The 22,226-nt window shown below is 44.1% G+C and overlaps 1 protein-coding gene across 2 annotated transcripts in view; it reads left to right on the top strand.

The window, feature by feature from the left end:
- The window catches only part of LOC138515904 (alcohol dehydrogenase 1-like), a 474,385-nt gene that overhangs the window by 186,752 nt on the left and 265,407 nt on the right, over nt 1-22,226 (top strand). The window lies entirely within an intron of this gene.

Raw genomic sequence — 22,226 nt, 5'->3', positions numbered from 1 at the left:
ACAACTGAGTAAACACTGAGAGGGTGTTCCATCCCCCACACCCTCAGTGAAGCTATGTTCTGTACAACCTATGATGATTTCCCTTCAGGTGGAGCAATGCAGGACTTGCTGTGCTCTCTATTATTTTTCCATCTGTAGACGTGGGCCACACAGATGTCGCCACATAGTGTGATAGTGTCAAACGGACACCATAATGATGATGTGGACAACACATTTGACGTGCAGCTTGCGTTCCTGCATGCACTCACAGACACATGGAGGCCCATTTAATAAACTGAAGCTGTGCGGGGGTCCACTTTTAGTCTGTGATGCGCTTGCATAGAGAGCCAAAAATGCCTGGTATTTTATAAAGGGCAAGACCTCATGGAAAGCGCAGAGCGCAACACAGACCACAACATTTGAATTTTAATAAGCTGCACTTCAGGGACGGGCCAATACAGGGTGCAAGCATGCAATTGGCTGAGGCTGGATGGAGTGTAACAGCTGATTGACAGCTAATGCATGCCAGACATTTTCCATTTAAGAGTGTTATTAAGACCTGCACAGAGGTATCTCAATGATTTTTCAGAAAATTGTCACTTTGTGAGTAAATGTTTTACCTTTCCCAGTGCAGTCAGCAGCAGCACCTTTCCCTTTTGTTTTTGACACACAGGGGACAGTGTTTTTTAAAACTGTAAACATGCTTGGTGTGTTTTGCAGTGTGTCTGTTTCTTGCGCCTTCTTAACTGTGGCTTATGCGCATGCCACTGTTATTTGATTTTTAAACCACAACACTCTTTGCGGTGTGCTTCTCTAATAATAATTAACATAGAAATGACTGGCTCTGGTAATTAGGGCAACGTCATTGAATGACATTACCACAGCAACATTTTCAGCCCATGGGGCTTGGAAGGCAAAGACATGCAAATCGACTTTCCTGCTCACAGATAATGGCTGACAAGTAAGAGCCTGTTTATCCCCAATAAAAGGGCAGCTTGCTCACCTCTTCCTGACACAAAGGCACTGCGGTTAAGTACTGAAAAGTTGTGTTTTTTAAAATTAAATGGCAACATGGGGAAACTGTCAATGAAAGTGAAGAGGAAGAGAGCTCAGGTTGGGACTCAAATGAGTCATACCTTGGGGACAGCAGGGTGTCAGAGGAAGAATGGGATGAGGGAAGATGCTCACGATGACCCAATCCAAGGGCTGAGCCCAAGTGTCGAATGCACTCAAATGTCAAATGTGCAGCAGGGTGCTGCCACACAAGAACCTGTTTAAAAGTTAACTTGATGTTTCAGAAGAAAGGATGAGAGACAGAGAGAGAGAGCGAGATGTGTGGTACATAAAAAGCAAAGTATTGTAATCCATAGTAGCAGACCATCCATTTACAGTGCTTCTGAGGAAGATAGGTGGGTGAACACTGACTGTTGGGGGAACCTGTGAAGGAAACAAAATGAGCACACAATTTCATAAATATTGTAAAAGAACACATTGTGAGATGATATAAAAGGGTAAGATTGAGAGACAGGAAGAGAGACAGTGAGAGACAAACACTGCCAGCTATTGGAAGTCTCAGAAGTGTGCTGTATGCACTATGCACTGTACAGTGCATACATTGGCACGAAAGCTAGGGTACATTTTTGATGATCTCAGTGTGAAGGTACAACCAGCCCGCCACCGTATGCCGGGTCGGGCCTCATACACAAAGACGCCAGAGACAGTGCAACTTTCTACCTTTGCTTTATTCATACAACCTCATCGTCCCCTTCCTGGGAGCCTTGTCACTTCCTCTTTCCAACCTGCACCCCAACATGCCCCTTCCACATAACGAGGCCAACGGGTCTCACAACATGACACAGCCCCCTTCTTGAACACGAAGAGGGGATCAGCCCATTCCCTCTATAAGCTTCCTTTTGACCCTAAGGGGTTTGTCCTGCATTCGACACTTGGGCTCAGCCCTTGGATTGGGTCGTCACGAGTATCTTCCCTCATCCCACTCTTCCTCTGACACCCTGCTGTCCCCTAGTTATGACTCATTTGAGTCCCAACCTGAGCTCTCTTCCTCTTCACTTTCATTGACAGTTTCCCCCACTTGCCTTCTTGAAGTGGGACACATTTCTGGTGACAGTCCACCCGTTGACGATGCTCGCTGTGACCTTTCCTGTCTGTTACTGTGAGAGTTTGGGGGGCAAATGTGGAGTCTTCCTTCCTTTGTTTTTGCTGTCTCACCCATACCTGATCTCCGAATTCCAGTACAGTCTCTTGTGCACCTCTCGTCATCTGCCGCCTCCTTCATTGTCTGCTTTGCCACTGCGTCCTTTATCCGTATGTCATTGCAGCAAACTCCCCCCCTCCGGGTTGTGTGGGAACCGGGTCCTTATGCGTTGCCCAAACATGAGGTTGGCCCGGCATTCGCCTGTGAAGCAGTGCGGCGTGTGATGATACTCCCTCAGAAACGAGTACAAAACTTGTTCAAATGGCCTGCCTGTGACCTGCGACATGAGCTATTTGTAGTGTTCTCTTAATGTTGGACATGAAGTGCTCAGCCATGCCGTTTGCCTGCAGCCACAGGAGCGTTATCTTGCAATGCTTGAACCCCACATAGTCTGCAAAGTTTGCAAAGTCACGGCTTGTGAAAGGTGGCCCATTATCTGATTTAATGACCTTCGGTATCCCTTTGGCCATAAGGATCTGATCCAGCATTGGAATGACCTCTGTGGCCTCTGTGGACTGTATGATCTGAACTTCTGTGAATCTGGAGTCGTCATCAACTAGTACCAATACGTAGGAGGCGTAAAAAAAGGGTTGAGTCCCGATTTTTTGTTAAAGGGGGATTGAGCTGAAGTAGGGACTAGATTGTAAAGTGTCAAAAAAACATGCAAAAGAGCTCAATTACCCCACTTTTAGTCCACCTTGCACTTGGGTCAGGGACGAAGGGAGAAAATATCGGGATAGATAATCTATTTTATCTATCGAGGAGTCACATGGAACAAACATTATTTTCCAAACAGTAGGCAAAGTAAAAACACATTTTTTTAATCAAAGAAATTTGGTAACACAAGTAAATATATGTGATGGGTGCTTTCCACAAGACACCTCATAAACTTAAAGCAAATTGAAAAACTCAAAAGTTAAAAAGTCCAGCAAAAACACATATTCTACTAGTGGTGTCTAAAGTTAGTATAGTGACATTTGTAACAGATCACCTTGGCAAAATGTTATAAACAATTTTGGTTATTTTACAATTTTTGGGGGGGAATATACTCTACCATGTACAGCATAAGGATTCTGATGCTGCAGAGAAAAGACACATTAGTTCTAGTGTCTGTGGGATGTCTACATATGTTTCGGCACACAGATTACATCAACACCATCCCTGGTGTTCTGCTGTTTTAGTTGTGTCCCTCTTAAGGGCGGTATATTGTTTTTCCAGTTGAAAAAAAGTTCAAAAGACAAATCCCCGGGTGTTTCACACTTTTTTTCTGGTGCTTTATATGCTCTTGTGGTTGGACTAAAGGTTGGTTTCTATAGCTGGGGAAGTGAAGGTTCACTTCTTTTTCATGAATTCCGTTGTGCAGCAAAATTATTTCTGTTCTGCTTTCGCAGTCAATGCGCGATTTTGTCAGCCCGCAGGCACTTGTTAATATTTTTTTTTTATACACAGATTTCTTCTCCGGACCTTGTGTTTCTTTGGTGTTTTATTTTTAACATTGACGCTAGATTTAGAGGTCTCTCGGTTTGCAACAGCTCCTTTGGGTCTGCGCACGGGAGTCAATTCGTCAAGACGCAGTGCCTGCGGACTGACAAAATCGCGCATTGACTGCGAAAGCAGAACAGAAATAATTTCGCTTCACAACGGAATTCATGAAAAAGAAGTGAACCTTCACTTCCCTCGTAAGTCCCAACCTGAGCTCAGAATCCTTATGCTGTACACGTAGAGTATATTCCCCCCCAAAAATTGTAAAATAACCATAATGCGGTAGAGGATGTGGAACAGGCCCATGTCCAGTGCTGTCTTAAAGCTTATGCGGGCCATGTGTGATTTGTGTTCCCACACAGTGGGGAACATGCCCTTGCATGGGTGCAGCATGTCGGATTCATATGGGTAAATGTCCACCATGGCTGGCTTTAGTTTTGGGGACCAGGGTAGTTTGTTGTAAGACTCCTCGCTCATAACATTAACTGTCGCTCCGGTGTTGATGAGGAAGTCAGTGGGGTGTCATGGACTTGTAGTGTCAGGGTGGGGCTATGTTCTTTAGCTGTGTCATTATGTAGCACCCATACATAACCTCTTTTCCATTGGCCAATGGATGACCCTGATGATTCACTCTCAGACTTTGAGCCCGCCGCTACGTATTGGAGGTTTTGCCTTTCGCTGACGTGACAACCTCCTTTCCATAGATCTATGTGATTTATTTTCTCGGTACTTCTCGTGTTCCCCTTCTGTCGATCTGTAATGTCTGGTGTCTCAGGTGCTCCTGCGTTCTTCTCTGTGTTCTTTCGCCTGACGTCTGCCACTGGGCGGAGAGGAGTTGCAGGGCAGGGAGTGAGGAGTGATCTTGCACACTGCGCAGAAGAGGTCCTCACGCACACGTGCAGCACACTTCTGTCCTATAGCAGGACACTTGCCTTTGTGTGAGTATTCATAGCCACGCCTGTCATACAGGTTCTGCTGGTACTGTCTCCTGGTATGGGTGCCAGCATCTGGACAGCCTCATAGTCTTTGGTTGAGGAAAGAATCTTCAATGTTCCCATTTGTTGGACGTGTAGGGAGATGGCAGAGTCTGATCTGGCCATAGCTAGGATTTCATCCAGTGATCTTTGTTTTTGAAGTAATTTCTTGTGGAACTCCATCGATTTGCACCCTCATATTACTTGGGATCTAAGTGCCTCATCATTGGAGTAGTGCTGGAAAGCACAATGTTTCATGCAGATGCAGAGACACATCACAAAGTTATCAAGAGTCTCTCCTACCTCCTGGGTTGTGGTATGGAATATGTGGCGTTCGTAGTCGACATGGGTGTGTGGGGCCCAATATGTGGCCAATGCGTACTGAATTTCTTGAAATGTCACCTTGTCTTCATCCATCAGCTCATACAGAATGTCATGGATCACCGCACCCATGGCTAGGGTCAGCAGATTTTTCTTTCTCTCATCATCCACATATCCCATTGTCCCTACGCAAACTTTGAAGTCCTTTGATCATCGGACTCATCGCAGGCCTAGATTGCTCGTATCCGTGATGTCAAATGGCACCAGCACTTGCCACAGGATGGTTTCACCCTGCACCATGTGGAATGTTTCGGAAGGATGTGCAGCTATGATGACAGGGATGTCGTCGCTAAACATGGCCGCCTAGCCTCCCTGGTATCAGGTTGCAGCAAGTTTCTTGAGGTGTTGGTAGGATCCTCTTGTAGCTCTTGTGGCACCTCCCATGCAGAGTTCCTGCGCTCTTTCCCCCTATGTTTCTGCTTCCTGGAGCTGGGGGTGCAAGTCTGTGGTAAATTCAGTTGATCCCTTTATAGTTGGGGTTCGCATTTCCATGGGTTTCTCCCAAAACCCTTTATCCCCATGGCTGATGGAAGTGTTCAGACTCACCGCTGCTAGCTCAAGTTGCACGTGCAGGGAGGTTCCTGCTGAGCTCCTCCCCGCCAGGGAAAATGCTGGGCCTCTCGGATGGATTTGCTTCAGCCGGCTCAGGAGGCATAAGGCAGGTCCGGGTGCACGTCCCCCTTCCCTATGTCTCGCAGTTCATTTCTGCCGCCCGGGCGTATTACTGGCACGTTGCGCAGCTTCTCCCAGTTGGGCACACCACGGGGAGCGCCTGCACTGCTGCGATGACATGAGGGAGCGCAGCTTGGGCAAAATAGTACCCTGCGCATAACCCCTCTGACGTGGGAGTACATGCCCACTCATCTCCAATGTGAAGGTACGACCAGCCCACCACCTGTGTGCTGGGTCGGGCCTCATACAGAAAGACGCCAGAGACAGTGCGACTTTCTACCTTTGCTTTATTTGTACAACTGCTTTGCCCCCCCCCTTCCTGGGAGCCCCATCACTTCATCTTCCCACCCGCACCCCAACAAGTCCTTTCCACATTACGAGACCAACAGGCCTCACAACATGACAGTCAGGTGTGCTCTTCCAGTGTGTGAATACTTCAGTGTAAAGATTCGCTTTAGTGGCATATTCTGCTATACGACAAAAATAAATCTTCTTTTGGGAAAAGCCATGCTAATCTTTTTTCTTTGATGGAATGCTAGCTGTGATGTGAGAGATCTGGCTGGGAACTGATTCCAAATGCAGTAATTGCAGTAACTTTTGGGGAGTGATTGTATTGCAACAATATTAACAATCGCTTTAATGGGGAACCGAAGTGAAGGTGTTAGAGGGGAGGGGAAAATGTATAGTGCCTGACATACAAGTACCCATTAACTAGGCTCCGGTTAAAGAGCCATTACCAAGCAAATTGAAGAATAGTGTCTGAGAGTCAGGTGTGAATATACCGCTCCACTAAGTGCATTGGAGGGAAGAAAATTCAACAGCAGGTTTGGGGGGGTGGGTGTCGGGATAACAAGAGATAAAACGTGTGTTCTGCCTCCTAAGCCATGCTTTTATTAAGTATAACAACCAAAAATGGTGTGAATTTGTTACCCACTATGAGAGGTATGTGGGAAGTTTATGCTAGACTTTACACTAATATAGAGTGTTTGACAGTGATTGTCACTTTGTAATTGAGTGCATTTTAACATGCTCCAGGCCTCATCACCACATTTGTAGTAGAGCTTTTGCCTCCGGTGTACAGGAGATGGGTTCAACCCCCTCCTCCACCAACACCTTTTGGGGTGGGCCTTAATTAAGATTTATTTTGGTGCTTTTGTTTCGATGGTCATTAATATAAGCATTACAGTCAAAACACATAAAAGAGCTGAGGCAAATAAAAACCAGAAAGCAAAAATATATACACTATCAATAATTCTATGGGTATAAACTGTACAAATAATGAACATTTTCAAAAGTAGCAATGGCAGATGAAACCATAGGTAGCAGCTGATTGAAGGGCTGCCAGTTGAGGAGGCATTCACCCAAATGAGGAGTCTGACTCTAGGATCAGACCCTGGACGCCAGGCCATCATAGGAGTTCGAGCCTACATACATCCCACTCTCCTCCCACTCACAGAACAGCTGTGGCAAGGGCCGGTGCATGAACAATACTGGAAATAGGTTGGGCCCAAAGCAGCAGAGTATCTGTGGCTGATGTGGCCACTTTGGATGATAAAATGGTGTGCTACGTTCAGAACGCACTGCAATGCACTGTACTCTTGCAGCATGGAGGGTACAACAGTTTCACTATCTGATATCCTTCACTTTGTACAGAATGTTAGCACTTGTACTAGTCCTTGAGCACCATCCCTTCCAAGAATGAAGAAACTTATTTAATTGTACTAACATATCATTATTATTATATAATACTAACTGGGCTACAAAGCGTTGCCTGTGTCCTAATAAAGTGGTATCTCATGTGCCCTGGAGGATATTGCTCTTGCCCTCTTGTCGGCAGGTCTTGCTTCAGTTTGCTCCGGTGTCTCAGTTTGCTCTGGCATCTCATTTGCCCTTGAGAAAGTTGCTCTTGTCGGCAAGCCTTGCAGCTGTTTGTTGTGTTTCAAAAGCTCTCGATATTGATTTTCGCTTTGCATCAGATGGAGCTTTTTCAAGTGATGTTCGTTTTTTGTGCAGCATGTTTCAGTCATTAAATGGCTTCAGCACATTTGAGAAAATGTCCAGGAAAAATTGATTGATTGTGCTCTCTTCTTGTGAATGAACTCAAGTAAACTGTAACCTTGCCATTTCCCAAATTTGGATTGGTATGATTAAAAAAAAACGTTTTTTTTAAATTCCCTTTAAAAATGCTTTAATAAACACTTTCGAACTGTGTACAGTAGTAATACATTTCAAAGGAATAACCAACACATCAACCGTTTTGCTTCAGACACTTTTCCAAATTTTGACTCCTAGTACCTACTGTATTGAATCGGGGTGAGCATCAGTAAATGAGGGTGTCTACGGAGTGAATATTTTGCATCCAAACAGAGACTACAATTTTGCCCCAGACAAATGAGGAATCCATGGTAGCAGTGGGTTCAACCGTGTGGATTTGTATAGCCAGACAAACATACACACACACATACATTCAGTTTTATATATCAAGATATTTATAACTGTACTAACATATTATACTATAGTGTACTGTCCCTTTAAGACTGTTTACAATATTCACTTACAGTATCTGGGAGATATGCCAATATTAATAATAATACTAATAATACTATATTTACAAGCAACACTACCTGGGGATCGTGAGATAGGCAGGCTTAATATCTGAGACACCTTGTGATTGAACTGCGTGGGCAAAAAAAGAAAAAGCTAGTCCTATTTTTACTTCCCAAGGATTGTTAAAAGCTTTTATACCATTCCTCTTCCTGGTTAAAATCACACTCAGCAAAGTAAGCCATGGCCATGTGTTGGTGTCCCAACACATAGGAATTAAACATGTCTAACTGGCAAATGATGTTTTAATGCATTATATTGTATGTGCATTTCCCAGGCCATCACCATGAAATTGGAGCTTGGAGCTTGAAGCCTAATGAGTGCTCTGCTAAAATGATGCTTGGAATCAACATTATTCCTCATTCACTCCCCTCTGCTCCATGGTCGGTAATGGCTGCGTGAACAGCTGTCAAGTGTGATTTTGAGTGCAAATGGTGCATAGGTTAGGCACACGAACCTCCAAAATCAGGCCACATCAAAATCAGGACCAAAGTAGATGGAGAAATTGTGATGTGCTTTTAATTCTGTTGCAGCAAAAAGTGTTCAAACAATGAAATTAGATGTACAATTTTTCTGATGAATTCACTCCAACAGTGGACTAAAAGTAGGATAACTAAGGCTCGGAATGCACTAATACACTAAGAGAAATATTATTAAGGCTGTGTAACATGTATGATCACCTTGATCAACATAGAGGTTATCAAGCTCTGAAATGTGAGGCCTACTAACAACATAGGTTGTTTCTGTACAGCTTCTGCACACCCTTATAAACACTTTACCTGAAGCTGCATTTTTAACATTCCTTTGCATTTATTTCATTGGTTCCTTGGACAGTTCTAACTGAAGGTCATAAGATAGAGAAAAAATCCAGAGAGAGAGCGAAGAGGAAGCCCCTTCCCAGGAAAACATCTCTTCAGGGGGAAACAGCTCAGTGAAGTACCGGCCAATTCATCCCTGTCTGCAGCTCTCCACAGTTGGCTGTGGCAGATTTCTGCTCTGTCCTGCTTTCCCTTATCTCACAATAGTTACGGTTTCTATCTTCTTCACCGGCAGCAGTGGCACTGCACCTCAACAGCATACCACTCTGGCCTCCTCTGCTAGCTTTGTGTCCTTTCTGCGTCCCAGCCAGCAACATTACTGGACTATGGCCCTCATTACGACCCTGGCGGAGATCGTGGTGCAATATGCACCATGGAGCACGGCGGAAAGCTGCCGATACCGCCATGGGGGTTGGCGGATTTACCGCCCCATTCCGACCTTGGCGGGGCGGTAAATCCCCATTCCCCATTTTACCCTTCCCCATTCCCATTTTTGCCCCATAGGGTATAATGGGAGTGGGGAAGGCGTTAATTACGCCACCGTAAAATACGGTGGCGTAATTAACAACAAGGTCCCGTAGCGCCATGGATTTCTCCGCCCGGAAAAACCAGGCGGAAAACGGCTCCATGGCGCTACGGGAACTCGTAGTAGGGCGGACGGGTCCGCCGCGAATACCGCTGGCGTAAACCCACTCCGCCAGGGTCGTAATGAGGGCCTATGTGTTTTTCCACAAGACCTTGTTGCACTGCTAATAACCCTTTTAGCAGTTACATACACTGCTTCCTACCATGTTTGTTCTGTTTATTAGCTACTATGATACTTCCTATCCCGATACATACATTTTCACCAAACGTCCTCCTCCTTCAGGTCTTTTCTTTCCCAGAGATCTGGCTTAATTCCTTTCATTCTGCAGCCCCTGCCGATCTCTCCTCTTCCTGTTCTGGTTTTTCCCATATCTCCAGACCACCAACTGGTCACGGGGGTGGTATTCTATATCACTCCTCTACTCTTAACCCCCCTGCACCACCCAACCTGCCTTTATTATTCTCCTTTGAATACCATTTCTGTCCTTTCTAGAAACCCAATTCTCTGACTTTATTTTTTTAATTTACCACCCCCCTGCCCCTCTTAAATACTTCTGTGAAGATCACGACTTTCTTATCTTCAATTCTACATTTATCTCTTCTTCTGATTTTCCTTGGTGACTTTAATCCTCATCTCTCATCTACACACTTTGCTATTCTGTTATGTTCTATTCTTGATTCCTACCACCTTCATCTTATCCCCCATCCCTCCCTCTCATATCTCTGGCTCATCTCTTTATCCATTCTTTTCCCCTACCCCCTCCATTTCCTCTATCTCTGCTCTTCCCATGTATTCTTCTGACTAGCTTTTCCTTTCTTTACTCATTTAATTCTGCCCCCCACTTTCTGTTCCATCTAATTCCACCTTTCTGTGCCATGACCAACGATGCTTTGACCCTAATATGTTCATCTCAATACTTACATCTTCACACCAAACTTTTAGCTTGCTCCTTCCAATGGGTAGTATAGCTTCATTACTGTGCTCGGGCTTACTAGGTACTCTTGCTTCTCTTTATCCCACATATCCTTTATCCCCCACTCGCAAGCTACCCAAACCTTGGCTAAACCCTGCACTCTGTGCCTCCTGCTTGGAGAGTATAGCTTCATTACTGTGCTTGGACTTACTAGGTACTCTTGCTTCTCTTTATCCCACATATCCTTTAACCCCACTCACAAGCTACCCAAACCTTGGCTAAACCCTGCACTCTGTGCCTCCTGCTTTCTTCTACAACAGGCTGAGCATCGCTGGAGCTAATCACAACCTCCGTTGGGCCTTGTGGCCCCACACTCTTTGTATCATTCCTACGATTTTACTCTGCTTTTTGCCAAGCACCAGTACTTTACTGACTTTCGTAACTCCTCATCATCTCATCGTGGCATTTGTCCAGGTTTTAAATCACATTCTATCTTGAGTCACTTCTAAGCCCCCTTAATCTTCCTCTCTTTCAGGCTCTGATTTCACTAACTACTTTGACACACTCAAGTCTCAATTCTTTTATTCTGTGCCTCATTCCCCATGTTCCTCGGCCCATTTTCATTCTTTCACTCTCTTAGCACATAAACTCTGGAAAAAAAGAACCATCTGATATTCGGTCTTCTTCCTCACTTTCTCTTTTTCATACTCACCTTAACGATTTCTGCTTTGAACCTGAATGTTTTTTCAATTGATTTACTCACACCTTTTGTACACTTTTTCTTTTGTTAAGAACGTTGGCTTATAGCACTTTATAAATCCAATAAACTACAAATAAAAAATACCTTTACATAATATCAGGCATTATGGGGAACAGCTGTGTGCGGATTGGTAGACCTAATCATGTTACTTCAAGCTGTGGACCGTCCTATAGATGTAATTATCAGACATAAGATCTAAACGTGGAATCAACAAGGGTGAATCCAATTTGGCCCAGATAGTGCCTGCTAAGGCCAGGAGCCTGTGACTTGCACTATGTTTGCTCCTTCTACCATCTTCAGCATGTTCCTCATGAGTAGCCTCTAAAGATTCCCCTGTCTTACTCCTATCTTTTGGGCTTTCCAGGCCCTGGCCTTTCCTAAGCTTGCCATCCATTTCCTTTTTCTTCTGTACTCTCATTCCGCCCCCTGTAGAATAGCACATTGCATTATTTGGGGAAGAATATCACATGAAGTTTTAAGTGCTATCAACACAGAGCTGCAAACTTGTATGTTTGTGCAGTCCTCAGCTTCTTGAGGCCAGGAATGCACAGAGCAATCACATTCACTTTAATCTGTCTCTATGGTATTTTTGTGAGTTCCCAGGATAAAGGCATGTGCATACAATACAAAGATATAAGCATAAATGAAATCCAAATCAAGGATGTCCATGGTCCTATTATTTAAGCTTATTGGAAGGTACCCAATTTCAGTGTTGGGTAGATTAGTGAAGTACATTATTAAAAACAGAGGCCTGGAACAGGCCCTTAACCTCGACAATGGCAGAGCAAAAATATCAGACATAATGCACCTACTCCATTAAGGCAGCCTATTAAAATGATCCCTTTGTTTCACTGAATATTTGTCTCAGTAGATGGATTCAGCAGATAAAAATGGGTCTCAGGCACAGACACACACACACACACACGTTAAACAGTCAACTGTACCACCACAAAGAATGCACTTAAAGTTAAAACACGGCAAATGCATTATTGGCTCTACATTTTGAAATGTTAGTCCAATTTGAAAAATAAAAGATGAATCTGAATTCAGGGTGAAAAGGAAAATTGCATACATTTATTCATGGATTATTAATACATTGACATATTTTAATAACACGTTTATGCACACACTCACAGAAGCATAAAGGATGACCCTGTTTTCAGATTTGCCATCTTCATCTTAATATATAAGTATTATTAATAGAATGGATAGATATCAGGAGTTATTAGGGAATCAAATATTTTATGCTGATTTGGTTACACATTCCTCTAAGAGTGTGGTTATCTGATCGAAAACACATCCCCTTACGACATAGAAAATTCAATAGGCCAATTGAAGCAAAGAGGAGTATCGTAGTGGGTGTAAGTGAAAGTATCACAAGCACTGTCAATCAAAAATGGCCTCGTCATTCCTCTCATAACTTTTCCATTTCTAGGTGTTTGTGTTTAATATCCAGCATACTTCCAGTAACGTTTGCTGAGTAAATAAACACAACAACATAGGAAGAGAGGAATGTTTGTGAAAACATAAAAAAGAAGAGAGTCTGTTTGTGAAAACAGAAAAAAGAAGAGAGTCTGTCATACAGGAGAAAAGAAGATTCTGGTTTCAACTGGAAGAGGCTGATGGAAATTCTCATTATGCAGGCCTTTTATAGAGGGTACCGAATGCCGAGGTCTTTCCAAAGACAGAATCAGATTTCCTTTGAAAACGTTTGGGGTCAGGTGGACAGACTGAAACGCCATTTTTCTCTGGCTAAGCTCCCTAGAGCTGGTTGGTGTACTTGCCTGTCCTGGGCCTTTGAAAGACAACCCAGAAGTGAGTACTATAACCCCAGAGCATTTAACAAACTGCCCAATAATTAACTCAATCACAGCTATTAATTAAAAGTATTTTGTCACTGAATGAGGGAATGTAGTACAAGACATATGTGCTTTGTGATTGGTAATTAACATTGAAACCATAGGTAGTTTGACCTTGATAAAGCCTTTCTCCAGCAATTTGGAATACTCTGGATGCCTTAAAAACCTGAATTGAACTGAGGAATGAAAAGCCTTTGTGAGAGGTGCCTACCTTAGTCAATACAGTAATTCAAATATATGCCTTCATGAACATATTGAACTTGGGTATTAAGAGGGTGGATATGGTTCCGAGAGAATAGAGAGGTAAGTAGACATTGCTGTCCAGAATTCAGAAAAGAAATAGTATTCCAGAACCCAACCCTTTAGAGTAATTGCAACCAGGTCAGCCCCACAAAACATTCTGACATTGATGCCCAAGCTAGAACCTAATGGTGTGCTACTGATATTGCCAACATTTTAGAGATTAATCAGTCCTAGGATAAGATAGGTCTGTTAAGCCAATATCTGTCTCTAATATTGGAGAGGATTTTCTTCTTTTGCCTAGAATAGTAATTACATTTGTGTTCATATGTTTGGATGTTTGTGTGTATCTTGAATGTAAACATAGTATAGAAGGCTGGTTACAATTATTTTGTGTGACCCTGCTGCCACTATTTATATGGAGTATTATGGGTGCTTACCCAGCATTGAAATGTAGGGGACCATCTTTCATTTCTTCGTATATTATTTAGATAATAAACAGCTAGTTCCTTGTCCCAGATTGTGTGATGGGATTGCCATGATGCATCAGATCATGAATATTTCTCTGTAAAATTAATCAGTTATTAAAAAGTAAGTACATTGCATAGATAAAAGTAAATGATCTCTGTCTTAATAAGTTCAATTGTTTTCATATCTGGGATTCCATATGCCCACCTTCACTAAGACAATTTGCATGTAAGTAAGACAGATCCCTGGGCACTAGTGAAATAGGTGTAGGCCATCTGTGTGTCTAAGTACTTGTTTACTGTGCTCTGTACCCATAGGACATCAGACCAAGCCCCACTATGTATTAAAAGTACACCAATGGATGTCCTCTGCACCTAAAATATCATACTTGATGCTGACCTCCTCTCTCCTTTAGTAGCAACTGTAATCGCACCCACATAATACCATTGGAAAAGTTTTATGATGTGCAATTGCCACGTTTGAGTATCAACCACAATCTTACTGTAAGCACTGCAGTACAACTCCACCTGCTCTACTTGCAAGCTAACCCACTCTCCTCTTTGTTAATTGCAGTGTCCCCTTGCTTTGTAAACCTCTTTCCGATCACTTATTTAGCAGATTGAATTTCCATTTCTTTTGAGGAAACTCACTTTGTGTTGAGATTAGTTTTTGGAAATGCTACTAAAGGTGCCAAGAGGTCAGCTTCAGGTGTGATATTTTAGGTTTATTGACACTATTTATTTTAGAAACCCCTTATGTTGTAGATCTTATAGGCATTTGATCCATCCACATACCATTAAGAAATTGATGATAAAACTGTTTGTTGATACACAAAACAAACACGAGACACCTATCATTGCTCAGCCTTACCACCCTCCCAACTACCAAGATCCCTATTCTACTATCTACATCTTTTAAATGCTCTGCTACCATTGATAACTCTGATCTCTTCAATTGGGCACGGTATCTGTAAAATTAACTCCTTCTCAAACACAGCCATCATGCCAATCAAACTCTCCCCCTTAGAACAGGCTCTCTGCCTCTTGGTTATCTGCTATATTAACTTTTGCACTCTCCTCTTTGTGACCAAAAGAGCTTATTTCCCAAATAAAATAAATAAATACTCAGTCCGTAAATGTCAACTAGACCATAACTCATCTCTTAACATTGAGACTGTCTACAACCGGCCCCAGTGGCGCCTAACAGTTTCTCAATGAGTAGTCAGGCTTAACTCCCAACTTACATATTACATCTATATATTTGTTTTTACTGCTCTGATATCAACCCCAACATCCTTTTCAGAGACGTTTTTTACTCACTTCCCTTGAATGCTTAGTTTTCAGCTCCTTCTTACTAGGGAAGTGACAACCTTGATGCTTGCCTCACTTGTGGGACTCTACTACTTGACAGCTTTATTGCTAATCCATGGCCTTGGCCTGACCGGCACCTTCTCACTTCGACTGCTTAGATTCGGGAAACCTTCTGCACCTACTCAGACACTGACTATTGAGTACTTGCAAGACAGATGAATGAAGCATGTTATCACCTCTCGGTTTCTTGGAACCTTCAAGTGATCAACCTTCTTGCCACCCCCCCGGAGGACATACTTTCCTGCCACAACGAAGAGATGGTACAGACCATGGACCTTCTCCCCACAATACCTACACAAGAAAAATAATCCTCACAAAAGAAACAATTTGTATGATGCAGAACTGATCCTCTTGAAAATATGGAAATGGGCCCTTTAATGCACCTGGAACAACTCTTGCTTGGCGGATGACAAGATTAATTGTTTGTGGAATGCTAGAGAATATTAATATATGAGCAACCACAAAAGGAAAACATACTGGTACATCTGTATCTCATGCTCATTAAACACCTCATCTGAGCAGGGCTGGAGTGAGAACCAAAAGTGGCCCTGGACATGTTTTTCAAAGTGGCCACATATTTCACCAAAGGAGTGAGCACAGTGCGTGAGCCCAGCCCTTCTATGAGGGGATTGCGAGTATCCCCCAAGAAGATGTTGAATAAAATGAGTCAAAATTAGTGCATTTAAACCATGTTTTAATCATATATGGATTTTTAAAAAATCACATTTTAAACAAGTTCATGATCTCGCGAAGTAGATCTTCAATGATAGCTGGACAAACCACGAGTGCAATATCAGTCTCAATAAACGTAAAAAACATATCAAATAAAGCATGGCTTGTAACAAATGTTTTTTATTAAGTAACAGAAATCTGTGAAAATTCTAGAACTGTAAAACAGCTAATAATAAATAATACATATTCAATAGAAATATGTAAAATCTGTAGAACTGTAAAACAGCTAATAATAAATGATCAATATTAAATATTCAACTGAAATCTGCCAAAACTCTAGAACTGTAAAACAGCTAATAATAAATATTGAATATCTCTTGTACATTCTTCCTTCAAAGCAAAGAGATCAATGGTGATATCACTGCCAAGTGACTAAAAGCATCACTTCACCCATCAGCATAAAGGCTTCCAACTGACATTTTGAACGATAATTAAATTGAACATATAATGGTTTTTATTATTAAATACCAAACATCCATGAAAACTGTAGGACTGTGGAACAGTGTCAGGATTTGCAAGCGAAGAACCAGGGCTCACCTGAGGAGACTTGGATGACTTCTTCTTGAAAGGCAACTTGGTATTTTTCTTAGCGGTGCGGGTCTCATGCAGAAAGGGGCAAGCCTCCACTGAACCCACACTGTTATTTCTAAAAGACCAAGCAGGCTGACACCGGGGAGACTGCCTAGAAACAGGAAAAAAAAAAGAACAGAAGGGGAAAAAACTGCAGAGATGTCGTGGAGAGCAGCTGGCACGGAGGATGCAGATGATGTTGTATGGCACAGCTCACAACATAGAAGGAAAGAGCAGCTTGGAGGCAGTAGAGAATGTAGAATCTGTACCCAGCGTGAAGGTAAGAGCTGCTCAGAGATAGCAGGCAGCGGGAAAGAAACACACTATGTGTAAGGTAAGGGCAATGTAGGAGAGAGGAGCAGGGGAGCGCCACAAGGAAGAGAGAGGCACAGCGAGAAGAAGAGGCGGAGGACTATGAAGGCAAGGAAGGGAAAACGGTTCCACAAAGGAACAAGGGAGCAAGGGCAAGGAATGCTGAGCACAGAGGCACAAACGGACTGGGTATGCAACTGAGCGTTGAGACGCAAGGCTGCAAAACCGTTCGGCGCATTTATGATGAAAACCGGGGAAGGCAGGGGTAACTAGACTACCACCGGCGCTCAGCAAGAGCTGGCACCAGCCATCTTGGAAGGAAGAATGGCTCTCGCAGTGACGCAACGGCTCTTCCATGCAGACCAAACAGACGTAAACAGCGCAGCATGACAGTATGCCCCCTCCGAATGGCCATCCCCGGGTGGAGGAGGTGAAACCGCTGGATCAGGCGAGGAGCATGTACATTAGACTCTGGCACCCAGGAGCGCTCACTAGGAGGGAAACCCTTCCAGTCGACAAAGTACTGGAGACGCCCTCACCTGTATCTGGAGTCACAAATCCTAGAGACTTCGAATTTAATCTGATTGTTTGGCGAGAACAGGTGGAGGACATACTATATTCCTAGTAGAGGGGTGATAAGGTTAAAGGAGTGAAGTGTGGAAGACCGGATTATTAATTATTTTCCAGGAAACTGGTCGAAGAAGTCGAAAGTCCACACGGTTTAGCACTTTGGTCACTGAAATGGGACCGTAGTCCCGAGGAGACAACCTGTTTATTCTCAGATGTCTGGCTAGGTACTTGGATGACAGCCAGACTTTTTCTCCAACGTTGTACAATGGTGAAGGGTGGTGCCTTTGATCAGCGTACTTCTTAGTGTTTGCTCTGGCTACTTGCAGGGTCTCTTTGACTGTCCAATGTATGGCTACAAGGTCACTGATCTAGGCATCTGCTGAGGGTACTGAGCTAGTACTGGGATGATCCATAGGCAACACAGAGGGATGAAACCTGTGGTTACAGAAAAAAGAACTAACCTTCATGGAGGGGTGGTCAGAATTGTTGTATGCAAATTCAGCCACAGAAAGCAGAGTGGCACAATCCTCCTGTACCTGGGAAGAGAAGCAGCATAGATATTTTTCACAGGTTTGGTTTACCCTTTTGGTTATTCCGTTGTTATGTGAGTGCTAGCCAGTGGACAAGGCCTGTTCAACGCCAATCAACCGACACAAGTGAGACCAAAACCAGGATGTATATTGAGTTCCTCAGTCAGAGATAATCGTGGATGGAAGTCCATGAAGACAGAATATCTCAGACAAAAAAAAAATGTTTGCCATTTCACTGGCAGAGGGTTGCTTGGGGAGCAGAGTAAAATGAGCCATGTGTGAAAATAGGTCTATAGTCACCATTATGGTGGTGTATCCTTTTAGAAGGGGGCAGATCCTCTATAAAGTCTGTGGCGATGACTTGCCAAGGACGAGAAGGGAGGGCTGGCTGGTACAGTAGGCCAGACGGCTGCTTATTGACATATTTATTCTGAGCACATATGGAACATGCTTGTATGTATGCTTGGACATCTTCGTACATCTTAGGCCATCAGAAATGTCTTTTGAGGATCTGCAGGGTTACCCTAACTCCTCGTTGCCCCCAGAAGGTAGAATCGTGACAGGGCTGTAGTACCCTTTATTTTAATCTCCGAGTCGGTATAAACAAGGTGGTGTCCTTAAAGAGCTTGCCGTGTCTGGCTACTAATCCCCACGGGTTAGAACTGGGAAGGTTCTTCCAAAGGTCACATGCTTGTGTCTCTAGTGGTACTTTCTCCAGAAGGTTGGCAGCGTGAGCAATAAACACTGATTCAGGGAACATCTTGGGTAACATAACAGGTCCATCTGCAGTGTAGTCCTGAAACCTAGAAAGCGCATTGGCGAGAACGTTGGAAGGTCCAGTTAAATAGGAAATCTGAAATGATACTGGGCAAAGAAATATGCCCACCATGCCCGTCTGCTGTTCTGGTATTCCAGGGACTGCAGGACCTAAAGGTTCCGATGATCTGTCCATGCCTGTACAGGATATACAGTGCCCAGGAGAAGATAACACCATTCTGTGAAAGCCTGACGGATAGCTAATAATTCTTTCTCCAACACTGAGTAATGTAGTTCACTGGTTGTGAGTGTTCTGGAAAGATAGGCTATGGGATGCTCGAAGGTGTCTTCCTGCACTTGTTTCAAGATTGCTCTGATTGCCATACTCTGAGGCATCTGTTTCAACCAGGAAGGATTTGGACACATCAGGCTGATAAAGTATCGGTCCTTTCGTGAATTTCCTTTTCAGTAGCATGAAGGCTGAGTCTGGGGACTAGGATCAGATGAAAGGCGTATTCTTTCTGAGTAGGGAGGTAATAGGCTGAACGATGGAAGAAAAATTAGGAATGAACTTCCTATAAAAATTTGCCAATCCAAGGAGGAACTGCACCTGTTTCACCATAGAGAGAGCTGGCCAGGACGTAATTGCAGTGATTTTAGAGGGATCCATGGCGATACCCAGAGGACTGAGTACGAACCCAAGGTATTTCACAATGGTGACATGGAACTGACACTTTTATGATTTGGCTAGCAAGCTGTTTTCACGAAGTCGTTGTAGGACTTGTGTAACATGGTCTTGATGCAAGGCAGGATCCTTGGAAAAAACAGAATGTCCAAGTTGACTATTACGAAGAGAGATAGCATATCCGAGAACACCCGATTCATGAATCACTGGAAGACGGCGGGAGCATTAGTCAAACCAAAAGACATGACCTTTACTGAAAATGACCAAAGAGTGTTCGGAAGGCAGTTTTCCATTCGTCACCTGCCCGGATGCAAATAAGGTGGTAGCATCCCTAATGTCAAACTTGGGAAAGAGAACCGCTCCTTGGAGAGCCTCCAAAATGTCGGCTATAAGGGGCAAAGAATACTGGTCCTTCTGGGGCACTTTATTGAGTCGTCCGTAGTCCAGGCATGGGCATAGTTCTGGAGAATCTTTTTTGGGTACAAAAAACAAGGCAGCCCCGGCTGGGGACTTTCTACGGGCGGATGTACCATTCTCCAGGTTCATAGCCAAATATGTACTGAGAGCCTTCTTTTCTGGATTGGACAATACAAACATCCTCCCAAATGGGTTATAGCATTTTCTGCAGTCTCAATGGAGCAGTCCTCAGGTCGATGCAGTGGTAGAGACTGAACAATGGCACTGGAAAAGACATCAGCAAACTGTTGATAGGCCCTGGCTATTTAATTAATATTGGACACAGAGAAGTGCTGATCCCTGGGTTGGGCCGATGTGGTAGACTACTCGAGCTCGGGTTCACCAGACAAACAGTGCGAGCGACAATACTCTGAACCTAGGAAACAGGATCCGGCAGCCCAATTAATGTAAGTGTTGTGGCGGTGGAGCCATGGCATCCCCAGAAACACAGGGTAATGGGGCGCCTTGATAATGTCGAAATGGAGGAATTCCTGATGATTATTTTTAAACAATGACAGCCCGGTGGTCTGATGAGTGATGGGTCCGGAGGACAATGCTCACCCATCAATACCTTCCACTCCTTGTATCTGTTCTTTGGTTTTTCTAGGGATCTGATGTTGTCGGGCCCAATCGTCATCTAGGAAGATTCCCATTGCTACACAATCTACCAAGGCCAGGGCTGGGTGGAACTCTCCCGAGGAAGACGACAAAGTAACTTGAAGGATCACCAAAGAAGAACAAAGAGGCAGACCCAACGGAGCAGAAAAAAAGGAGCAGGTATCAACCTTGCAAAGCATGGCTCCATTCAGGATCAGAAGCTGGTGTTTCCCGAACGCCTTGGTGGAACGATGGGGCAATTTCGTACCAGGTGTTTTGCAGAAGGGCAGTAGAGGCACAGGCCATTGTCGATCTGTTGACTTATTTCCTCCGGTGTGAGAGTTCCTCGCAAGGCACCCATGGGTTTGAAATCCCCTTGGGAAGACTGTGGCGCTTCCCTGGGACGTGGGTAAAGAGGCAGGGGTCTCTGAGCAGGAAGGCAACTCTTCTTCTTTTCCGCCTTTATCTCCTGGAGACGGTAGTCTATTTGCAAGGACAAGTCCAACAATACTTGAAAGGAACTAGGGAGGGCAACACGTGCCATTTCATCCTTGACTTCATCGTTTAACCCCCTTCAAAAAAGGGTAAACATGCCTCGGCTGACCAATCTGCTTCTTTGGTGAGCTGCTTGAACTTGTTAACATTGGTAAGCATATCCTGGTTGCCCTGCTGGAACTCGAGCAATTTCTCCTGGGTGAAAAACATCAGGTCATGTCGATCGAACATAGCTTTAAAGGATGTGATGAAGCCATCGTAAGTATCCAATAAGAGGTCCCCTGAAGCAAACATGAAGGTGGCCGAAGCAATGGCGTTGCCCACAAGGTGAGACACTACAAACCCCGCCTTGGCCCTGTTGGTGGGATAGTAGTAGGGCTTGAAGGTGAAATGCACCAAGCTGGAATCTAAGAAAGAATGTAGGGTTTTTGGTGCTCCATCATACTTTTCCACCACTCCACCTAGTGAGGCATTCTCTTGGAATACAGCTTCCCTGGGCAGAACCAGTTGTCTCAAGGCTGAATCTTCAGCTTTGATGTTTTGAACCTCGGTAGACAATTCTTGCATTCCCTGCAACAAGCCCTGGAGTGAAGGATCCATGTCCTCAGATTCAGAAGTCTGGTGGCGTCTCAAACTGACAGGATTTGCAAGCGAAGAACCAGGGCTCCCCTCAGTAGACTTGGATGACTTCTTCTTGGATGGCGACTTGGTCTTTTTATTAGCAGTGCAGGTCTCATGCAGAAAGGGGCGAGCCTCCTCTGACGCCACCCTGTTAGTTCTAAAAAACCAAGCAGGCTGAAACCGGGGAGACCGCCAAGAAACAGGAAAAAAAAAACAGAAGCGGAAAAACCTGCAGAGATGTCGTGGAGAGCAGCTGACACGGAGAATGCAGGTGATATTGTATCACACAGCTCACAACGTAGAAGGCAAGAGCAGCTTGGAGGCAGTAGAAAACATGGAAGCTGTACCGAGCATGAAGATAAGAGCTGCTCAGGGATAGCAGGCAGCAGGAAAGCAACATTCTACGTGGAAGGTAAGGGCAATGTAGGAGAGAGGAGCAGGGGAGCACCAAAAGGAAAAGCGGGGCGCAGCCAGGAGAAGAGGCAGAGGACTAGGAATGCAAGGAAGGGTATACGCTTCCAAGAAGGAACGAGGGAGCAAGGGCAAGGTGCACTGAGCACAGAGGCACAACCGGAATGGCT

This window comes from Ambystoma mexicanum, chromosome 6q (genome assembly GCF_040938575.1).
Source record: "Ambystoma mexicanum isolate Mex_15411 chromosome 6q, UKY_AmexF1_1, whole genome shotgun sequence".
Lineage (NCBI taxonomy): Eukaryota > Metazoa > Chordata > Amphibia > Caudata > Ambystomatidae > Ambystoma > Ambystoma mexicanum.
The sequence above is the reverse complement of the archived record's forward strand: the minus strand, read 5'-3'. Positions and strand labels throughout refer to the sequence as shown.